Below are 12,771 nucleotides of genomic sequence, written 5' to 3'. Positions count from 1 at the left end.
GGGTTATGGACTCATCTCTACATTAATCCATTTTTGAGATCTGAAACCTCTTTTTGATTTTAGTGAGAGTGAAATATCCTAAAATTCCTCTTTTCACTAATTGTACTGTTTTGGAGTGTTACATGATGTACTGTAATAAAAGGTTCACCATCCAACCATACAGTACACTCCACTGGGGGTTAGGGCACTGCTGAAACTGTTGCCAATTGCAAAACTTACAGTGACTGAAACGCAATTAGGCCACGAGACAAAGACGTGAGAGCAAGGCAGAAAGCCTGGCATATGCTTGGTACTGTACATATCTATATCATTAACAAGATTACAATCAAGAATAATGTGAACACACTGCAAATGTATGCAGGGGCCATGTGTTCTCAGCCACACAGGTCAACCACAAAGGTCAACCCTCAGTCACGACTCATGAGCCTCAGCTGTGGCAGCTCTTTCTCTCCACAGGTAGGATTCTGTATACTGTAAACTCCACCTAACGTTCAACCACATTCCACTTAACAACTTCGAAAGTCAAAGTTATGTCTAGCCCTCTACAAACGCCATCCTACGATGTCAGATGCCAATCGAACGTCTGACTGCTAAGACTGCCAATAAGGTTTAGAGGAAGACATTGTAATGGAGCCATGTAGGAGTGGCTAATGTAATCAATGCTCCGCCCCTGCTTAATCATTGCGTGCATCACTGTGAATAGTACAACCGCTAATCGGAATTTCACCAGCAGAACAGAGACAATTCAAACCAAATCAAATCAAATCAAATCAAATCAAATTTTATTGGCCACATACGCCGAATACAACAGGTGTAGACATTACAGTGAAATGCTTACTTACAGCCCTTAACAAACAATGCATTTATTTTTTCATTAAAAAAGGAAAATAAAACAACAACAAAAAAGTGTTGAGAAAAAAAGAGCAGAAGTAAAATAAAATAACAGTAGGGAGGCTATATATACAGGGGGGTACTGGTGCAGAGTCAATGTGCGGGGGCACCGGCTAGTTGAGGTAGTTGAGGTAATATGTACATGTGGGTAGAGTTAAAGTGACTATGCATAAATAATTAACAGAGTAGCAGCAGCGTAAAAATATGGGGTGGGGGTGGGGGTGGTAGGGCAGTGCAAATTGTTTGGGTAGCCATGATTAGCTGAATTGAAAACTATCTGAGAGCTGAAGTGTTTTACACACATTTGGGGAGTAACTGATTACATCAGTTACATGTAATCCGATTACAAAAAAAACGGTACCTGTAATCAGTTACCAGCAAGAATATTGTAATCAGATTACAGATACTTTTGAATAACTAGATGATTACTTCTTGGATAACTTTTAAATTAAGAAAGGATATTTGCGGGGGAAAAATGCACTGACACCTTTGTTTTCTTAATGACATTCAATTTGTAATTGAAACAAGGCACAAGTTGAAGTTTGTTCCATCTGAGCAAGTCTAATCACAAGTCAGAGACCACTAGGATGACACGCGTTTGATGGATCATTTTTGTTTTCTTCTAATGCCTCTTAAAGGGCTACTGCAATTCCTGATTTGGCCTCGTTCATTAAGAAACGCTAGCGGCCATGACTGAAGGCAAATGAGAGTTGTCTTGGGGGTGTGGTTTGATGTGGGTGTTTCTTGGGTATGTCTTTGCCATTCAATCACAACAAACAAGGACAGTAGTAAGCCAGTTCGAGTTGAAACATTTTTGAAAGAAAGCTGGCAACATGATTGCATCAAACATGTCATCAGGTTTGCTTGATTATGAGCTAGCTAGCTAACGTTAGCTCGCAGGGATCAAACCTGTCTTCAGGTGCAACGTTAGCTATGCAAATCTTCCTCTCTGTCACGTCTCCTCCCGTTGCTCCCCTCCGGCGCTCTGATTCGCCAGTCTACTGAGCCACCGGTCTGAGCACACCACCTCGGCAACACCAGAATGGAAACCCAACACACCCTAATCACCTCCAGTGCACCTGCACCTCATCATCTCATCACCACCCCTATTTAGCCCTGGACAGTTCTGGATGATGTTGTGTGTGATTGTTAAGCTTCGTGTTGTTTACGCTATCTTTGTTATTTCTCTTGCTCATTGTTAAGTAAACCTTGACCGTGTTAATTCCTGCGTCTGCGTCCTGCCTCTTCGTATACTCAGTACGCGTCACAGAATCACACATCAAACAAAAATGGATGCAGCAGGAGTTTCCCAGTGCCTCAACCAGCACCAGCAGCAGCTTGCCCAGTTGAATGCCGACATGCAGGAAGTGCTCCATACTCTGCATAATCTGAACAGCGCTCCGGTTCCACCTCAGGGAGTGGCGAGTGCCCCCAATCCACCTGTTCCCGTGCTATCACCCACTCCTGCGGGAACCCTCGCCCTACCGGAGCGCTATGACGGTAAAACTACTAAATGTAGCAGCTTCCTGCTACAGGTTTCACTTTATCTGGCACGTCAGCCTGGGGCATATCCATCTGACCAAGCCAGGATAGCGCTGGTGATTTAGCTTCTTAAAGGAAAGGCGCTGGATTGGGCCACGGCAGTCTGGGATGGAGAGGAGGCAGTGGCGCTTCCTTACCCCACCTTCCTCGCTAGGTTCAGGGCGGTGTTTGGTCATCCCACGGAGGGAAAGGACGGGGGTGAGCATCTCATCCATCTACAACAGAGAGAGGGGCATGCGTCCGAGTACGCTCTAAGTTTTCGCACGGTGGCGGCGTCTTCCGGCTGGATTGAGCGTGCTCTGCGCACGGCCTTCAGGAGAGGCTTACGGGAGGACATCAAGACGGAACTCGCATGTCGGGATGACGAGATGGAACTTGATACCCTCATCACCACGTCCATCTGTCTTGACGACATGTTGAGAGAGAGACGACGTTCCCAACACCTCCCGGAGCCTCGACGCTCACCCCATCTGAGCTATGGAAGCCGCCCTGCGTCCGAGTCCGCACCCATGGAGGTGGGCAGCACCCCCTACACCACCACGGACCACAGCTCTCCTGGCGGCTCCCTATCTAGGCGGTATGACTCCTGTCGCCGCTCCGTGAGTGTTATGTCAGCTCCTATCACAAAACCATTGTTTTTAGTTCCCATAACGGTGACTGGTTATTCCTTCTCTTCCATTTCTACCGCAATGATAGATTCCGGATCAGCGGGGAACCTTATAGATAGGGAGCTGGTCTCTGAATGGGGGTTGCCCACCGTGCCACTGCCATCTCCGTTACACGTCACCTCACTGGACAATAAACCCCTTGGATCAGGCACCGTTACGCATGTCACTCTCCCCATCACCATCACCATTTCCACACTACCGGAGCACCACGAGGAGCTGTCATTCCACATCGTCACATCACCCCTTCATCGGATCATCTTGGGATTGCCCTGGCTCAGACTACACAACCCCACCATCAATTGGAGCACCAAGAGAATCACAGCCTGGTCCACCTCATGCCAGAAGACCTGCCTGCCGGTGGTTTGTTGTTCCACATCAGTGGAGAGTCCGGAGTCCGCCCTCCAGCCCAACATTCCACGTGAGTATGCAGATCTCTCCGATGTCTTCTCTTCATTAAAGGCTATGTGTCACCCTCCTCACAGGCCCTGGGACTGCGCCATTGACCTGCTGGAGGGACAACACCCCCCGAAGAGTCGCATTTACCCCCTTTCCATGGCGGAGACTGAGGCCATGGAGAAGTATGTGGCGGAGACTCTGAAACAGGGGTTCATCAGACGCTCTACCTCTCCTGCCTCCGCCAGCTTCTTCTTCGTGGCCAAAAAAGACGGAGGACTGAGACCATGCATTGACTACAGGGGGCTGAACGCAGTCACCACCAAGTACCAGTACCCCCTCCCTCTGGTTCCGTCGGCCATCGAGCAGCTACGAGGGGCCCGGTACTTTACCAAGTTGGACCTGAGGATTGCCTACAACCTGATCCGAATCCGGGAAGGAGACGAGTGGAAGACTGCATTCAGCACTACCTTAGGACACTATGAATACTGCGTCATGCCCTACGGCCTTGCCAACGCACCTTCTGTGTTCCAGTCCTTCGTCAATGACATGTTCCGGGACATGCTGAGTAGACAGGTGGTGGTGTACATCGACGATATCCTGATCTACTCGGCTACGTTTGAGGAGCACGTCAGGGACGTCCGAGCTGTACTACTCCGCCTCCGGGAACACAGCCTGTTGGTGAAGGGGGAGAAATGCGAATTCCACCAACAGGCCATCTCCTTCCTGGGATACCAGATCAGTCCTCAGGGGGTGTTCATGGAAGGAGTGAGGACGGACGCCGTCAGGTCATGGCCAGTTCCCACCACCATCAAGGGCCTACGGAACTTCCTGGGCTTCGCTAATTTCTACCGGCGTTTCATCAGGTCCTTCAGCTCCCTAGCCGCCCCACTCACCTCTCTCCTTAAGGGTGGACCTCAGAAGCTGGCCTGGAACCCTGAGGCTGACGCTGCCTTCAAGAGGCTGAAGGAGAGGTTCACCACAGCGCCCATCCTAAAACACCCACATCCATCTCGTCCTTTCATCCTGGAGGTGGACGCATCGGAGGAGGGCGTGGGTGCGGTCCTCTCCCAGCGGCACGGTAAGCCAGAGAAAATGTATCCCTGTGCCTTTTTCTCTAAAAAGCTTACCCCTGCAGAGAGGAACTATGGAGTTGGAGACGGAGCTGTTGGAGGTGGTCCTCGCTCTGGAGGAATGGAGACACTGGCTGGAGGGCGCAGTCCATCCATTCCGGATTATTACTGACCACCGGAATTTGGAGCACATACGGGCAGCGAAATGGATGAACTCTCATCAAGCCAGGTGGGCCCAATTTCTCACTCGCTTCCAATTCATTCTGTCCTACCGCCCAGGATCCCAGAATGTGAAGGCCGACGCACTCTCCAGGATGCACCATACCGGAGAAAGGAAGGATCTGGGGGATCCTGCCCTCGTCTCTCATCGTTGCTCCTGTCATTTGGGATGTGGACGAAGACATCTGCCTGGCGGCTCAGGAGGACCCAGCGCCTGCCAACGCCCCTCTGGAGCGCGTGTATGTACCCACCAGTGTCTGTGACCGCCTGCTGATCTGGGCGCACACCACCCTTACGGCAGGGCTCTCTGGTATTACGCGCACCCTGCATTCTCTAGCCCAAGAATACTGGTGGCCCACCTTGGCTTCTGATGTCTCCCGCTACGTCAACTCCTGTTCCGTATGTGCCCAAACGAAGACCCCTCGGAATGCCCCGGCAGGCAAACTAGTTCCTCTCCCAGTGCTCAGCGACCTTGGTCACACCTGTCCATAGACTTTGTCACCGACCTTCCACATTCTGACGGCTTCACCACAGTCATGGTGGTCGTAGATTGGTTCTCCAAATCATGCCGTTTTTTGCCACTAACTGGTCTTCCTTCTGCTCTCCAGGTTGCTGAGGTCCTATTCCAACAGGTCTTCCGGCATTATGGACTTCCGGAGGACATCGTCTCGGACCGTGGCCCCCAATTCACCTCCCGAGTGTGGAAGGCTTTCCTGGAGAATATTGGGGCCACGGCCAGCCTCACTTCCAGGTATAGGCCTCAGTCGAATGAGCAGGTGGAGCGCATGAACCAGGAGCTGGGGAGGTTTCTTCGTTGCCACTGTCAGGGCCGGCAGGGTGAGTGGGCAAGGTTTCTTCCCTGGGCAGAATATGCCCAGAACTCCCTCGTTCACTCCTCCACGGGGCTCACTCCCTTCCAGTGTGTCCTGGGGTGCCCGCCCTGGCCCCTTGGACACCCAGCCAGACTGATGTGCCCGCTGTCGACGAGTGGTTCCACAGGGCCGGACAGGTCTGGGACGCCACCCATGTCCATCTCCAGAGGGCCATTCGTCGGCAGAAGGACCAAGCCGACTGCCCCTGAATTCCAGCCTGGGGATCGTGTCTGGCTGTCCACAAATAACAAATAACAACAAATAATAATGTAAGCATACTGTGTCCATAATAAGTATATGGGTTGTATGTTGGGAGCTTTTTGGAAAGAGCACAGTTAGAAAGATATGGCATATAGAAGCAAACCGGATGGACATCATGAAAATGATCGGAGAGGTTGAGAGTAGAAGAAGTTCAGGAGCAAAAAAAATAATATATATATATATATATATATATATATATATATATATATATATATATATATATATATATATATATATAATAGAATTATTGTAAAATTAACTGTGTCCATAAGGTGTAGATGGTAAGTATAGACCGGAAGTAGAGGCCTGGGCATTGTCGTTCACTAATTTACTCCAAGTAGGGAAAGGATGGCGGGGTTGAAAAGTGCAGTTTATACAGTGGGGAGAACAAGTATTTGATACACTGCCGATTTTGCAGGTTTTCCTACTTACAAAGCATGTAGAGGTCTGTAATATTTATCATAGGTACACTTCAACTGTGAGAGACGGAATCTAAAACAAAAATCCAGAAAATCACATCGTATGATTTTTAAGTAATTCATTTGCATTTTATTGCATGACATAAGTATTTGATACATCAGAAAAGCAGAACTTAATATTTGGTACAGAAACCTTTGTTTGCATTTACAGAGATCATACGTTTCCTGTAGGTCTTGACCAGGTTTGCACTCACTGCAGTAGGGATTTTGGCCTACTCCTCCATACAGACCTTCTCCAGATCCTTCAGGTTTCGGGGCTGTTGCTAGGTAATACGGACTTTCAGCTCCCTCAAAAGATTTTCTATTGGGTTCAGGTCTGGAGACTGGCTAGGCCACTCCAGGACCTTGAGATGCTTCTTACGGAGCCACTCCTTAGTTGCCCTGGCTGTGTGTTTCAGGTCGTTGTCATGCTGGAAGATCCAGCCACGACCCATCTTCAATGCTCTTACTGAGGGAAGGAGGTTGTTGGCCAAGATCTCGCGATACATGGCCCCATCCATCCTCCCCTCAATACAGTGCAGTCGTCCTGTCCCCTTTGCAGAAAAGCATCCCCAAAGAATGATGTTTCCACCTCCATGCTTCAAGGTTGGGATGGTGTTCTTGGGGTTGTACTCATCCTTCTTCTTCCTCCAAACACGGCGAGTGGAGTTTAGACCAAAAAGCTCTATTTTTCTCTCAGTAGACCACATGACCTTCTCCCATTCCTCCTCTGGATCATCCAGATGGTCATTGGCAAACTTCAGACGGGCCTGGACATGCGCTGGCTTGAGCAGGGGGACCTTGCATGCGCTGCAGGATTTTAATCCATGACGGCGTAGTGTGTTACTAATGGTTTTCTTTGAGACTGTGGTCCCAGCTCTCTTCAGGTCATTGACCAGGTCCTGCCGTGTAGTTCTGGGCTGATCCCTCACCTTCATCATGATCATTGATGCCCCACGAGGTGAGATCTTGCATGGAGCCCCAGACCGAGGGTGATTGACCGTCATCTTGAACTTCTTCCATTTTCTAATAATTGTGCCAACAGTTGTTGCCTTCTCACCAAGCTGCTTGCCTATTGTCCTGTAGCCCATCCCAGCCTTGTGCAGGTCTACAATTGTATCCCTGATGTCCTTACACAGCTCTCTGGTCTTGGCCATTGTGGAGAGGTTGGAGTCTGTTTGATTGAGTGTGTGGACAGGTGTCTTTTATACAGGTAACGAGTTCAAACAGGTGCAGTTAATACAGGTAATGAGTGGAGAACAGGAGGGCTGTCACGGTTTCGGCCGAGGCGGCTCCTCCTCCTTGTTCGGGCAGGTTTCGCCAGTCGTCGTCTCCGGAGTTCTAGCTGCCACCGCTCGATGTTTCTTGTTTGTTTGGTTTTGTCTGTTAGTCACACCTGTTTTGTGTTAGGTCTCATTTAGCACCCTATTTAGTTTCCTTGTTGTTAGGTTTGTGTTGTGTGTAATTGTTCGTGTCGTGGTTGCGCTACCCGTGTCGGTACGCTATTTTTCCTGAGCTTCCTCCTTGTTGTGTGAGGAGAGATTTACGCACCTGTGTGTGCGCTTGTAGTTACGCCTGTGTGCGTCTTTTTGCCTCCGGGCTGTTTTGGATTTATTTTCGTGCTCAGTAAAGTCTTGTTGGACTTACCCTCTGCTGCCTGCGCCTGATTCTACACCACACCCATACACAGCACCGTGACAGAATTACACACCATAGAATGGAATCAGCAGGAGCACCCGTCGACCCCATGGAGGAGCGTCTCCTTGGACACGAGCACCGGATCAACCGGATCGGGCACGCCTTGGAGGGCGTCATGGACACCCTTCGTCGATGGGAGACCAGCGGGGTTCCCATAGCCCCACCTATCGCACCATCACCTTCACCACCGGACAACCAGCCCGTCCATCGACCGGAACCCAGTGGGATTCGGCTCTCGCTCCCGAGGGCGTACGACGGCACCGCTGCCGGGTGTCAGGGGTTCCTCCTACAAGTGGAGCTCTACATTGCCACCATACACCCGGCGCCCTCGGGATACGAGAGCGTTTCCGCCCTCATCTCCTGTCTCACCGGCAAGGCGTTGGAGTGGGCCAACGCCGAGTGGAGGGGAATAGACGCCGCCACAGTCACCTATGCGGAGTTCTCCCGTCGCTTCCGTGCGGTCTTCGACCATCCACCAGAGGGGAGAGCGGCGGGGGAACGTCTATTCCACCTCCGACAGGGGATGAGGAGCGCTCAGGCGTTTGCGCTGGAGTTCCGGACTCTAGCGGCTGATGCGGGGTGGAATGAGAGGGCCCTCATAGACCACTTCAGATGTAGCCTTCGGGAGGACGTCCGCAGGGAGTTAGCCTGCAGGGACACTACACTAACATTTGACCAGCTGGTGGACATGGCCATTCGACTGGACAACCTGCTGGCGACCCGCGGACGTCCCAGGTGGGGGCCCCCCATTCCACCCTCCAGCGCCTCCGAGCAGTGTCCGATGGAGCTTGGAGGTGCTGGCGCTAGAGGGAGAAGAGGTAGGAGCCCGAGGGGGGCAGTCTCCTGCACCAAGTGTGGGCGCGGAGGGCACACCGCGGCTAGGTGCTGGGGAGGGTCCCCTGGTGAGGGAGAGAGCAGGTCATACAGTGGGGAGTCCACCCAGGTGAGTAGGCGCCCTACTTACCCAGAGCTTTCTGTCGTTCACATTACCTTACCTGTTTGTTTCCCACAGGTTGCACCTCGGTCCCAGCATAAGGCGCTAGTCGATTCAGGCGCAGCTGGGAATTTTGTAGACCGGAGATTCTGTGTTAAGTTAGGGATTCCCCTCCTTCCAGTCGAAAAACCCTTTCCTGTACATGCCCTAGATAGTCGTCCGTTAGGATCTGGGTTGATTGGGGAGGTCACAGCGCCACTTAGGATGATGACGCAGGGGGGTCATGAGGAGACGATTCAACTCTATCTTATCGACTCTCCTGCGTATCCGGTGGTACTGGGGCTTCCCTGGTTGATGACCCATGATCCTACTATTTCGTGGCGAGAGAAAGCTCTTAAAGGGTGGTCTGCTCAGTGTGAGGGGTTATGTCTGGGTGTTTCCGTAGGGGCGACCTCGGTGGAGAGTCCGAACCAGATGCCAGCACTGCCCATTCCTCCTGAGTATGAGGATTTGGCGCTCGTGTTCAGTAAGACCAGAGCGGCACAGTTGCCACCTCATAGACAAGGGGATTGTGCGATAGACCTCCAGACAGGAGCAGCGCTTCCGCGGAGCCATGTGTATCCTTTGTCACAGGAGGAGAAAAGGGCAATGGAGACTTACATTGCCGAGTCTCTGAGACAGGGATACATACGGGCCTCCACTTCTCCCGCGTCCTCGAGCTTCTTTTTTGTGAAGAAAAAGGATGGAGGTTTGCGTCCGTGTATTGATTACCGCGGTCTCAATCAGGTGACGGTGAAGTACAGCTATCCACTTCCTCTGATTGGGACCATGACGGAGTCCTTACACGGGGCAAGGTTCTTCACAAAATTGGATCTCAAGAGCGCATATAGCTTGGTGCGCATTAGGGAGGGCGATGAGTGGAAGACAGCATTTAGTACTACATCCGGCCATTACGAGTATCTCGTCATGCCATATGGGTTAATGAATGCTCCATCAGTCTTCCAATCGTTTGTAGACGAACTTTTCCGGGACATGCAGGCGCAGGGAGTAGTGGTGTACATAGATGATATTCTTGTGTACAGTGCTACTCGGGCCGAGCATGTAGCCCTGGTGCGCAGGGTATTGAGGAGACTGTTGGAGCATGACCTGTATGTCAAAGCTGAGAAATGTCTGTTCTTCCAGGAGTCAGTTTCCTTTTTGGGTTACCAGTTGTCTGCGTCAGGGGTGAGAATGGAGGTGGACCGAGTGTCCGCCGTGCGTAATTGGCAAACCCCAACTACGGTTAAAGAGGTGCAGCGGTTCTTGGGTTTTGCGAATTACTACCGGAGGTTTATCCGGGGTTTTGGACAGGTGGCAGCTCCCATAACGTCTCTTCTGAAGGGGGGTCCGGTGCGCTTGCAGTGGTCAGCTGAGGCGGACAGGGCCTTTGGGAGACTGAAGGACCTGTTTACCTCGGCCCCGGTGTTGGCGCACCCGGATCCCACTTTACCCTTCCAAGTTGAGGTGGATGCGTCTGAGGCCGGTATCGGGGCAGTTCTTTCTCAACGATCCGGTACACCACCTAAGCTCCGCCCCTGTGCTTTTTATTCTAAGAAGCTCAGTCCGGCGGAGCGGAATTATGACGTAGGGGACAGGGAGCTGTTAGCCGTAGTACAGGCCCTAAAGGTGTGGAGGCATTGGCTTGAGGGGGCTCAGCACCCTTTCCTCATTCTGACCGACCATCGTAACCTGGAGTACATTCGGGCAGCTAGGAGACTGAATCCTCGCCAGGCTCGATGGACTATGTTTCTCGCCCGGTTTGTGTTCAAGATCACTTACATCCCTGGGTCCCAGAACGGGAAGGCAGATGCTCTGTCCCGTCGGTATGACACGGAGGAGAGGTGCGTGGAGTCCATTCCCATACTACCGGAGTCTTGTCTGGTGGCACCGGTGGTGTGGGAGGTCGATGCGGAGATCGAGCGGGCGTTACGCACCGAGCCTAGTCCTCCACAGTGTCCGGTGGGTCGGGTGTACGTCCCGCTCGAGGTCCGGGATCGGCTGATTTATTGGGCTCACACGTCCCCCTCCTCTGGACATCCGGGTATTGGCCGGACGGTGCACTGCCTTAGTACGAAGTACTGGTGGCCAACGTTAGCCAGGGATGTGAGGGTTTATGTCTCCTCCTGCTCAGTGTGTGCCCAGTGTAAGGCGCCCAGACACTTGCCCAGGGGTAAATTACAGCCCCTGCCCGTTCCACAACGACCCTGGTCTCACCTCTCGGTGGATTTTGTTACCGATCTTCCCTCCTCACAGGGGAATACCACCATCCTGGTCGTTGTGGATCGGTTCTCGAAGGCCTGTCGTCTCCTTCCCATGCCGGGTCTTTCCATGGCCCTACAGACCGCTGAGGCTCTATTTACTCACATCTTCCGGCATTACGGGGTGCCCGAGGATATAGTGTCCGATCGAGGCCCCCAGTTTACCTCCAGAGTCTGGAGAGCATTTATGGAACGTTTGGGGGTCTCGGTGAGCCTTACCTCGGGTTACCACCCGGAGAGTAATGGGCAGGTTGAACGAGTCAACCAGGATGTGGGTAGGTTTCTGAGGTCATATTGTCAGGGCCGGCCGGAGGAGTGGGCGAGATATGTGCCCTGGGCCGAGATGGCACAGAACTCTCTCCGCCACTCCTCCACCCAACTAACCCCTTTTCAGTGTGTATTAGGGTACCAGCCGGTTCTGGCACCATGGCATGAGAGCCAGATCGAGGCCCCCGCTGTGGATGAGTGGGTGCGGCGCTCGGAGGAGACGTGGGACGCTGCACACGTCCATCTGCAGCGTGCCATACGTCGACAGAAGACGAGCACCGACCTACACCGCAGTGAGGGGCCAGTGTACGCACCTGGAGATCGAGTCTGGCTCTCAACCAGAAACCTGCCCCTCCGCCTGCCCTGCCGGAAGCTGGGTCGGCGGTTTGTGGGGCCTTTTAAAGTCCTGAGGAGATTGAACGAGGTGAGTTACAGGTTAGAACTACCTATTGATTACAAGAATATTAACCCCTCGTTCCATGTGTCTCTCCTCAGGCCGGTGGTAGCTGGTCCACTCCAGGACTTTGAGATTGAGGAGACTCCTCCGCCCCCGTTGGACATCGAGGGGGCTCCGGCGTACACGGTTCGGACCATCCTGGATTCGAGACGCCGGATGGGGGGTCTCCAATATCTCGTGGAGTGGGAGGGGTACGGTCCGGAGGAGCGGTGCTGGGTGCCAAGGAGGGACATTCTGGATCCGTCCCTGATGACCGAATTCCATCGTGGTCATCCTACGCGCCCTGCTCCGCGTCCCCCTGGTCGTCCCCGAGGCCGCGCGTCAAGGGGGGAGTACTGTCACGGTTTCGGCCAAGGCGGCTCCTCCTCCTTGTTCGGGCAGGTTTCGCCGGTCGTCGTCTCCGGAGTTCTAGCTGCCACCGCTCGATGTTTCTTGTTTGTTTGGTTTTGTCTGTTAGTCACACCTGTTTTGTGTTAGGTCTCATTTAGCACCCTATTTAGTTTCCTTGTTGTTAGGTTTGTGTTGTGTGTAATTGTTCGTGTCGTGGTTGCGCTACCCGTGTCGGTACGCTATTTTTCCTGAGCTTCCTCCTTGTTGTGTGAGGAGAGATTTACGCACCTGTGTGTGCGCTTGTAGTTACGCCTGTGTGCGTCTTTTTGCCTCCGGGCTGTTTTGGATTTATTTTCGTGCTCAGTAAAGTCTTGTTGGACTTACCCTCTGCTGCCTGCGCCTGATTCTACA

This window comes from Coregonus lavaretus (genome assembly GCF_964263955.1).
Source record: "Coregonus lavaretus genome assembly, chromosome: 2".
NCBI lineage: Eukaryota > Metazoa > Chordata > Actinopteri > Salmoniformes > Salmonidae > Coregonus > Coregonus lavaretus.
Note: the sequence above shows the minus strand (reverse complement) of the source record.